Source organism: Saccopteryx leptura, chromosome 13 (assembly GCF_036850995.1).
Source record: "Saccopteryx leptura isolate mSacLep1 chromosome 13, mSacLep1_pri_phased_curated, whole genome shotgun sequence".
Classification (NCBI taxonomy): domain Eukaryota; kingdom Metazoa; phylum Chordata; class Mammalia; order Chiroptera; family Emballonuridae; genus Saccopteryx; species Saccopteryx leptura.
In genome coordinates this window covers 32,572,169-32,585,211 of record NC_089515.1, presented here as the reverse complement: position 1 = coordinate 32,585,211, position 13,043 = coordinate 32,572,169, and the positions used below count along the sequence as shown (strand labels likewise).

General features: G+C 44.2%; 1 protein-coding gene across 1 annotated transcript in view; it reads right to left on the bottom strand.

Moving 5' to 3' along the window:
- Positions 1–13,043, bottom strand: part of LOC136384667 (cytochrome P450 2C21-like) — a 149,424-nt gene that overhangs the window by 40,985 nt on the left and 95,396 nt on the right. The gene's annotated exons all lie outside the window — the stretch shown is intronic.

Sequence of the window (13,043 nt, the reverse complement as noted above, 5' to 3'; positions counted from 1 at the left end):
CTTCAGTGTACTCTGACCTGCTGGTAGAGAATAGAACAAAAACAACAAAAAACCAAAGTCACAACTATAGACAATAGAACAGAATATACAGATGTTGTATTATTTTATATTATTTTACAGTATTATAATTTTTTTTATTCAGTAAGAAGAGGGAGTCAGAGACAAAGCTCCCACATGTGCCCTGACCAGGATCCACCCAGCACGCCCACTAAGGGCTGATGCTCTGCCCATCTGGGGTGTTGCTCTATTGCTCAACAACAGAGCTCTTTTTAGCACTTGAGACGGAGGCCATGGAGCTATCCTCAGTGCCTGTGGCCAACTTAGTTCAATCCAGTCTTGGCTGAAAGAAGAGAAGAGAAGAGAGAAAGAGAGAGAGAGAGAGAGAGAGAGAGAGAGAGAAAGAAGTGAAAGAAGAGGGAGGGATGCAAAAGCAGTTGGGTGCTTCTCCTGTGTGCCCTGACCAGGAATCAAACCCAGGACATCCACATGCTGGGCCTGTGCTCTACCACTGATCCACCCATCCATGGCTCAGATGTTGTATTATTTTAAAGTTGTACACCTAAAATTTATATAAGGTTATTAACTAATGCTGTCCAATAATTTTTAATTTTAAAAAAGTTACCTTAGCATTCATAAATACCTAAGTTTTCAGTGGAAATTTCAAGTAAATATAACTTACTTCTTGCTTGATGTGTGGTGGTGCAATGACTTGAAATGCTGACATCGCCAGTTCTAAACCCTGGGCTTGCCCAGTCAAGGCTCATACGAGAAGCAACTACTACGAGTTGAATCTTCCTGCTCTCCCCAGACCCCTTTCTCTCTCACTCTCCTCTCACTGAAATAAATAAATAAATATAGTTTTTAAAAAATAACTTACTTCTTCAGAGATGGCCATATTTTAATAGTGAAATTAAAAGCTATAAAATTTTCAAAGGGGTAACATTTATAATCTTGACAAAAAATGAAAGAGAATATCTCATGTCAAAATTCATCATATGTGCAAAAGAAAGAAGCACTCTCTTTTTGTTTCTTTCCAGAAAATCCAAGGAAAGGCCAGAAACAATGACAGGAGAAGGAGGCAGAGTAAAAACAGAAGGGTATAGGGAACTAGTCTTGTCTTAGAGTAGAGACAGCCCAACTCTCTTGACACAGCCCTTTTCTATATGTCATGAGTTCTGACATCACTTATTCTCAAAGGAAATGCCTTACCGACCTCCCTGCTCTGTTAATAAAGGGGAGGACTGGAATTTGAACCTCAGGCATCTGACACATCACATATGCCAATTATAATGAAGTCCCCTTCTTGGAAACCATGGACATGTGAACCCAACAAGACTCCCAATGATATAGTGTTCTACACAGCGGTGATGAAGTGTGCTCAGTTTGCAGCAGGAAGAGTCAGTCTTCGAAGAGGTCAGCAAGGGAGGTCCTGAGAAATGAGAGCTGCCTGCCATAGCTTCTGTAGTGGTGGAGAAGCAAATCTAATGAGCAGTTACCCAGTATTTGAGCTTTTGTTGGAGGGTGGGAAACTAACTCCATCAAAAACACTTCAGTTTAAGCCCTGGCTTGTTTGCTCAGTGGTAGAGCATCAGCCAGTGTGGATTTGTCGAGTTTGATTTCCTGTCAGGGCACACAGTAGAAGTGACCATCTTCTTCTTTATCCTTCCCTCTCTCACTTCTTTCTCTTCCTACCCCTTCTGCAGCTATGGCTTGAGAACATTGTCAAGGCAGGCCATTGAGGATGGCTCCCTGGAGCCTTCCCCTTAGGTGCTAAAAATAGTTCAGTTGCCGAGCAGTGGTCATAGATGAGCAGAGTGTCCTCGTTCTGGGGCTGGAGGTTGCTAGTTTGATGCCCCAGTCAGGGCACATACAGGATAGCTGGCTATTCCTGTGCTCTCTCAAAAACAAACAAACAAACAAACAAACAAACAAACAGAAACAAGCGAACAAACAGCCTCAGTCTGGAAAGACCACCATATCCTGATTCCACACACAAAAACATAATGTATTTAGGTCAGCATTTAATAAAATTAAAATTATACTAGATACTCCAAAAAAGACCTACTTAAAAAAAAAAGCCTTCTGTAAAACCACTCTTCAGTTTTTAAATAAAGTGCCAAGAATCTTAGTGCTATTTATTTATTTATTTACTTAGTACTTATATTATTACGTGAGGGGTGGGGAGCAGAGAGACAAATTTCTGCATGAGCCCCGACAGGGATCCACCCGGCAAGCTCCCTACCGGCAATGTGTTACCCACCTGGGGCCACTGCTCTGTTGCTCAACAACCGTGTGAAAATATTTTAGCTCTTGAGGTGAGGTCATGGTGTCATCCTCAGCACCCGGGGCCAACTTGCTGGAACCATTCAAACCATGGTTGCTGGCAGGGAAGAAAGAGACAGAGAAAAGGAGGATGGGGATGCGTGGAGAAGCAGATGGTCATTTCTTCTATGTGCCCTGACTGAGCATTGAACCCAGGACATTCACACTCTGGGCTGATGCTCTAGCACTGAGCCTACCAGCCAGGGCTTAGTGCTTTTTAAAAAGAAAATAAATTGCTTTTTTTAATATAAAAATAATTCTTTTTATTTAATCTTATTTTATTTGAGAGAGAGAGTAAGAAAGACAGACATAGAGAGGAAGGGAGAGAGAAAGGGAAAGAGATGAAAATCATCAACTCATAATTGCATCACTTTAGTTGTCCATTGATTGCTTTCTCATATGTGCCTTGACTGGAGGGCTCCAGCAGAGCAAGTGACCCCTTGCTCAGGCCAGCGACCTTGGGCTGAAGCCAGTGACCATGGGTTCTAGTTGGTGATCCCACACGCAAGGCGGCAGCTGTGCACTCAAGCTGGTGAGCCCGTGCTCAAGCCCAATGAGCTCTCACTCAATCCGCAAGCTCAGGATTTCCAACCTGGGACCTCAGCATCCCAGGTTGATGCTCTATCTACTGCTCCACCACCAGTCAGGCAAGAACAATTCTTTTTATTTGTAGAATTTTGTAAAGTTTTTGAAGTACTTTTGTAAATATCATGTTTGAATCTCATAATCAGTCCATGAGACAAGCCTTTTTTTTTCTTAGTGAGAGAGATAGAAAGGGAGAGAGATGAAAAGCATCAACTAATAGTCGCAGCACTTTGATCACTGATTACTTTTTATTCACGCCTTGACCAGGGGACTCCAGCCGAACCAGTGACCCCTTGCTCAAGCCAGCAAACACGGGGTCATTTCTATGATCCCATGCTCAAGCTGGTGACCCCTGCTTAAGCTGGTGAGCTTGTGCACAAGCAGGCACCTCAGGGTTTCAAACCTGGGACCTCAGCTCTATCCACTGTGCCATCACTGGTCTGGTGAGATGGTTATATTTTATTCATTTTACAGGTGAGGGATATTAGAATCAGAACTGAAGGAATTTACCCAAATTTCCACTTCTATGGCAGGGTAAGAACTCCAGCTCTCATTTTATAAGTTGTAAACTTTGCACTGGGAAGCATTTCAATTTAATTATATTTCACAATCATTTGTTGAATAATTCTTATGCATCTTGCCATCTGACTTTAGCATTAAATATTTGATTTAAGGTTAAATCATTACTAAGTCAATTTCAACATGGATAAATGCAATTGAGAGTTCAGAAAACTTTGTCCCTTTGTAACATTTAGAACGTCAGGAAGCCATAGTTCAAAGATTCAAAGAGCTTGATTTCAAAGGAATATAGCTATTAGCTAGCTGTTCAATCCCACCTCTGATGTACCTTGTGTCAGGACATTTATTATGGTAGACTACAAGCTGGCAAAGCCCTCACAGTTTAAGACTTAATCTAAAGGCTAAGCTCTTCCCCACAACTCCATATTGGCTATGAAGCTGAGTATTTGTACTCGTCCTATACCCCCATCTCACTTGCCTGATTAAGTTGCTAGAGGCAATTTACATGCCTCTCCTCTCACCCTTTGCTTGTTCTGTTGTTAAGATGTTATGCAGGTTAGAGGGTTGTCTGCATGTGGGAGAATTCTTGTGTTGCCTTGGAAATGTGACTTTGTATCAGAGATATCACTGATTTGCTAATGACTTTGCTCTGCCTTGTAAATAAAGAGGTTTTGGGGGTGGAGACTTGCTCTTGCAAGCTATTGGTTGTGCAGACACCTCCTGATCCCATCCTTTTTCTCTCTGAGTTTATCTTTTCGTTCTGCAACATTCTCACTCAGGACCTGGACAATTACTAGCCGCGCTGGTCCAGGGCAATTTCTGGTCCTGGAAAAAGAGAAGATTTTAATACAGTTTATAGATATTTTTTGAAATCCGGTCTCTCTGTCACTTTTATCTTTAGAGCCATCCTTTGGTTTGAGAAACTTATGTCCTATCTCTTTCATGCAATCTTTCTGGGGGTTCAAATACTTGGCTATTTCTCTCTTCACAGAAGGAAGAAAATATCGAAATAAAGGAGCTGGACTAGACCTTAGAAATCATCTTATAAAATTTCTTACTTCCTCATCTTAAGAGCAATGGAATAATGGCTCAGGGAGGCAAAGAGCTTTGCATATAATCACACACAGGGTTAATATCAGAGCTGAGCTGCTAAGTCGAAGGGTTTTTGTTTCCTCAAATATTAGATTTTTAACAATCACCTGAATAAGGAAACACTTAACATTTAACTCTCTTCTACACAAACATAAGAAAACTTCAAGATTGTGAAAGTTTGTGATAACCTGTGTTACCCCATATAGTAAGGGCATCAGACGTTAGGGAACAGCATGTTTTTTTCCTTTTATTTATTGATTTTTTTTAGAAACAGAAGAAGAGAGAGAAATAGAGAGTGAGAGGAAGAGAGAATAATATTGATTTATTGTTTCACTTATTCATGCCATCATTGGTGATTTTTTTTTTTGTGCCCTGACCCAGGAGTGGACCCAGAACCTCAGCATGTTGGGACAATACTCAACAACTGAGCTAGCTGGCCACGGCTGGGAGCCAGCTTGGCAGAGTAAAAAACAGAGGTACAGTGAACTAATTACTTATTTACATTGAGGTTACTTTACATGAAACCTCAATTAGAGCTCAGAAAGAAACTACAGTGATACCTCGGTTCTCGAACATAATTCGTTCCGGGAGAACGGTCGAGAACCAAATTGTTCAAGAACCGAAACAATGAAACCCATAGGAAATAATGGAAACTGGATTAATTTGTTCCAAGCCCCAAAAATATGCCTATTTACTGGTGCTTTCTCACAAATAACGACTTCATTGATGCTGTCACCTGCTAACTCTTTTTCTTTAATGAAAATAAGAAGCAGCTTCTCCATTTCCTCCATTATCTGAGGCCTTTGCTTTGTTAACAATGTAACACCTTTGGCAACATTGGCAGCCTTTATAACAGCTTTATTCTTAAGGAAAGTTGAGATAGTAGATCTTGGCATGCCATACTCAGCAGACAGATCTGAAACACGTGTGCCCTGTTCATATTTGGCAATGATTTCTTTTTTCAGCTCAATCGTTGTTCTCACAGCTTTCCGCTTACCTTTGTCTGCATTACCACTTCTGGCTTTCTTTGGACCCATGTCTAAGGGTTAAATTCAGTGTACAAAGCGTGCACAAAGCGTGAGTCTCTCCACAAAGCGTGAGTCTCACCACAAAGCGTGACTCTCACCACAAAGCGTGACTCTCACCACAAAGTGTGACTCTCTCCACAAAAACGTGATTCTCTCTCTCCACAAAGCGTGACAAAGCGTGACTCACACTGATGACGCAGGCAAGGCGCGCTCGGCCGAATGAACGCCATTCGGCTCAACTCGGCTAATCTCGGACGTTCGAGTTCCAAATATTTGTTCACATTCCAAGACAAAATTTTCTCGAATTTCCTGGTCGAATACCGATTTGGTCGAAAGTCAAGGCGTTCGAGAACCGAGGTATCACTGTATATTGTTAATGTAAGGTCGGTAGATAATGGGGGATGGTCACTTGGGAAACTCAGACCTGCGAACTTTGGCTAGGACCGCCCACAACCAAGTGCGCCAAAGGAGGCTTCACAGGAACTGTTTGGAAAAAAGCGACCATATACTAGCCAGTGAGATTTCACCACGTCACGTTCACAGGAACTGTTTGGAAAAAAGCGACCATATACTAGCCAGTGAGATTTCACCACGTCACGTTAGCTCAACTTCCCTAGAGGGACCCCTTTAAATATCTCCCACGCGGTTTAATCCGTGCAACTTCCCTGGCCTCCATCTTACCTCGCGGCCAGGGAACCTTGCCGGATGGGATGCGCGCTCTGTACTCAATAAAGCCTTTTTGTTATTCCACACTTGGTGGCTCCGAGCCCCGTTCCTTCCTTCTCAGCGGGGAAGAATACCTTACATTTTGGTGCCAAAAACCCAGGAGGAGTTGAAGTCCGCAAGGACCGCTCCTCTTCCCCATCCCCTCCGAGAAAGAACCAGGATCTCCGACCTTCCACCCACTTCAGCGCACGGTGCGGTAAGTCCCCTGCCTCCAGCCTTCCTCTCAGTTCTCTCCTCCGAGACTCCCTATCTGAAACCGTAGCTACGTCAGGGAAGTCTTTTCCGTCTGTCCAAGTGCGTGTGCTTGTCCCCAAGCACATCCACTTTACCTTTTCCATCCGTGGCCAGACCTTGAGTTTTTAGGAGGCTAATACTCAAATTTGACCACTCCAAGGACTGAGGGCAGCTGTGGGGGCACAGGAATCTCCCTGCCTAAGGAAGGAGAAACTGTTCTTCTCCGCTGTGGCCAGGCCACAGAACCCACTGAATAAGCCTCCTGAAGGGACTTTTGATGTTAACACCCACACCAATTTAACTATCACCAAAAAAGCTGGGAACCGATTGGAGATCTCTTACATATACGGCTTCTAATTATTCACACACCTGTCCTTAATCTCTGTGCCACCTGTTCCACCGCGCAGGCCTTTTTCTGGCCAGAGAAACCTCACCTAAAACCTCCACTCCTGATCTTTCCTTCTCCGTGGACTCCCAACTCTCTTTTCCTCCTGTCTGACCCTCAGAGGCACCCCTCTCTCGGGACTTTTCTCTGGTCCCTCTGCAGACCTCATTTTGTGCTCGGGTCTCTTCCCTCTGAGAGCCCCCTCCCCTCCCTTCGCAAAAACCTGTTTCTTATTCGCCATCTACTACCATCTCTCTTTCTTCTCCCCTGCTGGCCAGGGGCCCCTCCCTTCACTGTGTTCTTAAGTCTCTCCCCCGTCAGGCCATTCTCAGCCTGGCATTGGCTCTAACACCTTTTTGTGTGTGTGTGTGTGTATTTTTTCTGAAGCTGGAAATGGGGAGAGACAGTCAGACAGACTCCCGCATGCGCCCAACCGGGATCTACCCGGCACCCCCACCAGGGGGCGACGCTCTGCCCCTCTGGGGCATCACTCTGTTGCGACCAGAGCCACTCCAGCGCCTGGGGCAGAGGCCAAGGAGCCATCCCCAGTGCCCGGGCCATCTTTGCTCCAATGGAGCTTCGCTGCGGGAGGGGAAGAGAGAGACAGAGAGGAAGGAGAGGGGGAGGGGTGGAGAAGCAGATGGGCGCTTCTCCTGTGTGCCCTGGCTGGGAATCGAACCCAGGACTTCTGCACGCCAGGCTGACGCTCTACCACTGAGCCAACCAGCCAGGGCCTAACCCCAATTTTCTTGCAGGAAGTTCTGGCCCTGTGCTGCCTTTGGCTCCAGCATTTCCTGCGGGATCTGGGTGCCAGGCTCCACACGAGCCCTCCTCCTCTTATTCCCAATACCCCAAACCCTTATCCAGGACCTGTGAACACGGCATTTAAAGTTTTTAACAGTCCCAATTAGTAGAAACAGGCCAAGGTTGTTCGCCAGGCCCACATGCAGCAGAAGATAACGCTCCAAACCCTGGCTCTTGTTGCAACCCTGAGACCAGCAGAGCCACCAGCAGCTTGCTTTAAGTGTGGCAAGCAGGACCACTCGTCCCGGCAGGGCCCCTGCCAACAGCTGCCCACTGAGCCCTGCCCTGACTGCAAGCAGCCCAGTCACTGGCGGAGTGATTGCCCCTTTGGGCAACAGGTTTTTCCTCAGTGCCTCTACGTGGAGGACAAGCCGCCCGAATGGGAAGGCCAATCCAGCCAGGTGAGTGCATCACTCGAACTCCTAGGACATGGCCTGGACTCGGAGAACCCAGGGTATGCTGCAACTAGTGGGTAAGTCCATCTCATTTCTTGTGGACATGGGGGCTACCTTCTCTGTTTTGCCATCACACTCTGGACCTCTAGTTCCCTCACAGGTCTCGGTTATGGGAATGGATGGGACCCCTTCCCTTCCCCTTTTTACGCCACTCCTGACATGCAGTTCTGCCTCAAGCTAGCCTTCTTACAGGACCACTGGCAGTCAGAACCACTGGACTCCATCCATCTCCAGCTCACCAAGAGGCTGGACCCTGCAAATCCCCCTATTACTCCTCTTTTTTTAAAAAATCCTTACAGGACCGCATCCGCGAAGTTTCTCAACTCACGGCCACACAGATGTTCCTCCTGACACCCCTCAAAACCACCACCTTCTGATCTCCCCCTCCCATGATGCCCCTAATCAGCAGGAAGTAGCCAGATGAATAAACGGTGCCCCTTTTCTATTTAACACAAAAGGTCAGAATGTAAGGTCGGTGGATAATGGGGGATGGTCACTTGGGAAACTCAGACCCGTGAACTTTGGCTAGGACCGCCCACAACCAAGCGCACCAAAGGAGGCTTCACAGGAACCGTTTGGAAAAAAGCGACCATCTACTAGCCAGTGAGATTTCACCACGTCATGTTAGCTCGACTTCCCTAGAGGGACCCCTTTAAATATCTCCCACGCGGTTTAATCCGTGCAACTTCCCTGGCCTCCATCTTACCTCGGGGCCAGGGAACCTTGCTGGGTGGGATGCGCACTCTGGACTGAATAAAGCCTTATTATTATTCCACACTTTGTGGCTCTAGCCCTCTTCCTTCCTTTTTGGCGGGGAAAAATACCTTAAAGTTAATCCAAAACACGGCCTGTTTTTCTTTGCTCTTGGTGATCATCAAAATCCTTAACAAAGTACATATGGGAGCCTGACTGGTGGTGGTACAGCAGATAGAGCATTGACCTGGGATACTAAGGTTCCAGGTTCAAAACCTGAGGTCACCAGCTTGAGCATGGGCTCACCAGCTTGAGCAAGGCGGTGCTGGTTTGAGCGTGGATCATAGATGTGACTCCATGATTGCTAGCTTGAGCCCAAATGTCACTGGCTTGAAACTCAAGGTCACTGGCTAGAGCAAGAGGTCACTTGCTCTGCTGTAGCCCCCAGGTCAAGGCATATATGAGAAAGCAATACATGAACAACTAAGGACCCTCAAGGAAGAATTGATGCTTCTCATCTCTCTTCTTTCCTATCTGTCTATCCCTATCTGTACCTCTCTGTGACTCTCTTTCTGTCTCTGTCAAAAAAAAAAAAAAAAAAGCAATATCAGGAATACAATGAAAGAATAAAATGACAAGTTCAACCAAAAAATGGGAAAAAGAACCAAACAGAAATTTTGGAACCCAAAACTACAATTACTGAAGAATTCAACAGTTTCAATAGCAGACTGGAAGAAGCAGAGGAAATAATCAGTGAGCTAGAGGCCAGATCATTTGAAACTAACATTTCAGAAGGACTAAAAGATCACTTCTCAGCCTCTTGGCTAAGATCAAGGGCAGAGAGCAAAGTAGAAAAGGAAAATGAAAAGAAATGAAGAAAACCTATGGGACTTATTAGACACCGTCAAGAAAAATAATGTATGCACCACGGGAGTCCTAAGAAAAGAGGGGGGCAGGGGAAAAGGGCTTATTTAAAGAAATAATAGCTGACAACTCCTCAAAACTAGGAAGAGATTTGGACATTCAAGGTCATGAAGCTATACACCAACCCAAAGTTTGCATTTGAAGCAATTGTCTCCAAACACACATAATAAATCTGTTTAAGATCAAAGACAAAAAGAGAATTTTAATTCTTTTATTTATTCATTTTAGAGAGAGGAGGGACAAGAAGGGAGGGGAGAAGCAGGAAGCATCAACTCCCATATATCCCCTGACCAGGCAAGCTCAGAGTTTCAAACTGGCAACCTCTGCATTCCTGGTTGATGCTTTATCCACTGCGCCACCACTAGTCAGGCCTTTAAAAAATTTTTTTTATTAATTTTACAGAGAAGAGGGAGAGAAAGAGAGAAAAGGAAGATCAAGAGAGAATTTTAAAAGTGACAAGAGAAATTTCTACCATAAAATGGAAAGGCTATTAGCAGAATTCTCAACAGAGATATTATAGACCAAGAATAAATAGGATGATATATTCAAAGTAGTGAAAAGAAGAAGCTGCCAACAAAAAGTACTTAACAAAGCTATCCTTCAGAAATGAAGACAAAATACTTTCCCAAATAAACAAAAGCTGAAGGTAATCATCACCATTAAATCTGCCTTACAAGAAACGGCAACATATTTGAGAACCTGAGAGAAATGGATAAATTCCTAGAAACATACAACCTAAGAAGACTGAATCATAATGGAAAACTTTAAAAAATATGAACAAACTAATAACAAATGAGAAAATTGAATCAGTAACCAAAAATCTCTCAACAAACAAAAGTATAGGACCAGATTTCCTCACTAGTGAATTCTACCAAATATTTAAAAAATAATTAACACCAATCCTTCTCAATCTCTTCCCCAAAAAATAAGTACAAGAAAAAACTTTCAAACTCATTTTATAAAGCCAGCATTGTTCTGATATGAGAGACAGAAAATGACACTAAAACAAATCAAAACAAAACTACAGGTTATATTGATGATGAACACAGATGCAAAAATCTTCAACAAATTACTAACAAACTGAATTCAACATCACATTAAAAGAATCTATCCCATGACCAAGTGGGACTTACTCCAGGGATGCAACGGATGGTTAAACATCTGCAAATCAACTAATGAAATACACTACGTCAACAGAGTGAGGAATAAAAATTACACAATAATCTCAATAGATGCAAAAAAACACATTTGACAAAAGTCAATACTCTTATAATAAAAACTCTAAACAACTAGGTACAGAAGAAATTTACCTCACAATATAGGTCAAATATAAAAAATTCACAGCAATACCTCCAATATTGCCCAATCCAGCTATGTGGAGGTTACCAGCGTCCTTACTAAGAGCACCCAAACCCGCCTCAGTAAGTATATTCCTGGCAGTATTACTTTCCCCAAAGTTTCTCGATCTCCCAAAACATGTGTCCTCAGTTCCAGGGTGGTGCTTCCTGCTTCCCAGGATAAGGTCAGCTAAGTAATTTGAAGATTGGGTATCTGAAGTTTTGATTATAGGGTAATCTCATTGAAATAAAATCTTTTTTTTTTTTTCATTTTTCCGAAGCTGGAAACGGGGAGGCAGTCAGACAGACTCCTGCATGTGCCCGATCGGGATCCACCTGGCATGCCCACCAGGGGGCGATGCTCTGCCCCTCTGGGGCGTCACTCTGCCATGACCAGAGCCTCTTTAGTGCCTGGGGCAGAGGCCAAGGAGCCATCCCCAGCGCCTGGGCCATCTTTGCTCCAATGGAGCCTCGGCTGTGGGAGGGGAAGAGAGAGACAGAGAGGAAGGAGAGGGGGAGGGGTGGAGAAGCAAATGGGCACTTCTCCTGTGTGCCTTGGCCAGGAATTGAACCCAGGACTTCTGCACGCCAGGCCGACGTTCTACCACTGAGCCAACTGGCCAGGGCTTCCTCAGACTTTTTGAGTCTCTTTTCCTTTTTCTTTTCTGCTTTCTTGCCTTTATTCAAGTTTTCCTCCAACTCACTGATTCGATCCTCATTTCTATCCATCCTGTTTTTAATTCCTTCCATTGTGGTCTTCATTTCTGATATTGTATTTGTCATCTCCAACTGATTCTTTTTTAATATTTCAATATCCTTTTTTATACTTGCTATTTCTTTATTTAGATGTTCGTAATGACCATCCATTGTTGTTCTAAGATCCCTAAGCATCCTTACAATCATTATTTTGAACTCCGCACCTGGAAGTTTGGTTATTTCCATATCACTCAGTTCATCTCCTGAAGGTTTCTCTTGTGGTTTCATTTGGATTACAATTCTTTGTCTTCTCATTATGTCTGTATTTGGGTATTTTGTTTGTAGAGCTGGTTGAGTCTAGGCTTGGTGTTGTCTGCCTCCAGTTTTCAATTGTGTTATTTCTAGGTCTTCTTGGGTTGGCATCAGCTATTATTTGTAATCCACTTTCAGGTTTGGGCCACTTTGAAGTCTTGATTTGTTTGTTTTCTTAACAGGTGATAGTCTTGTTTACTGATCTCAGCAGGGGGCTTCCTTGAAACTGTATCCAGGAATGTGGTGGGTGTAACCTGAGACTCTGAAGGCCTCTTCTACCAATTAATCTCTCTGGGGGCAGGGTATTTTCTCAGCTTCAGTAGGGGGAAGTGTCTCTCAGATCTCCATGGAGACCTGAGTTATTGCCCCTCCTCCCCCACTTCTTGTTTTCAGCTGTGTCTTGTTGTGCTGATTGGAACTGGAGAGATGTCTGGAGATCTCTGATCCGGAAGTAATTTAGTCTTTTGTGGAACGATCAGTACCTCCCCCAGCTATGGCCACCTCCATCACTGGATGTGTCAGCTTTTTAGGTTGTCCCCTGCATTACTCTGCCCCTCACCGTCTATCCCTCTCTCTCCCCTTTCCACTTGGAAGATAATTGGTCCTTTCAACACACCTCACTCCCTGGTTTCCAGGCAAGTGGCTGTGAGCAGTATTTTCTGCTCTTTACCCAAGAGTGAGAGCCCCTCTGGGCTCTCAACCTCACCTCCCCTATTCCTGTAAGCAAGGGAGATTCAGGCACTCCCTACCAGGTTTGTTGTGGCTTCTTCTTTCCTCCTTGGTTTTTGAGAGCTGTTCTTGTAGTCCAGAGTTGGTTTTTCACACTGATTGTTTCTAAATTGATTTGTATTCCAGTTTGGTGATGAGAGCTGGGAGTCTGTGTGTCTGCCTACTTTGTTGCCATCTTCAGGTCCTGATAACTGCTATTTAT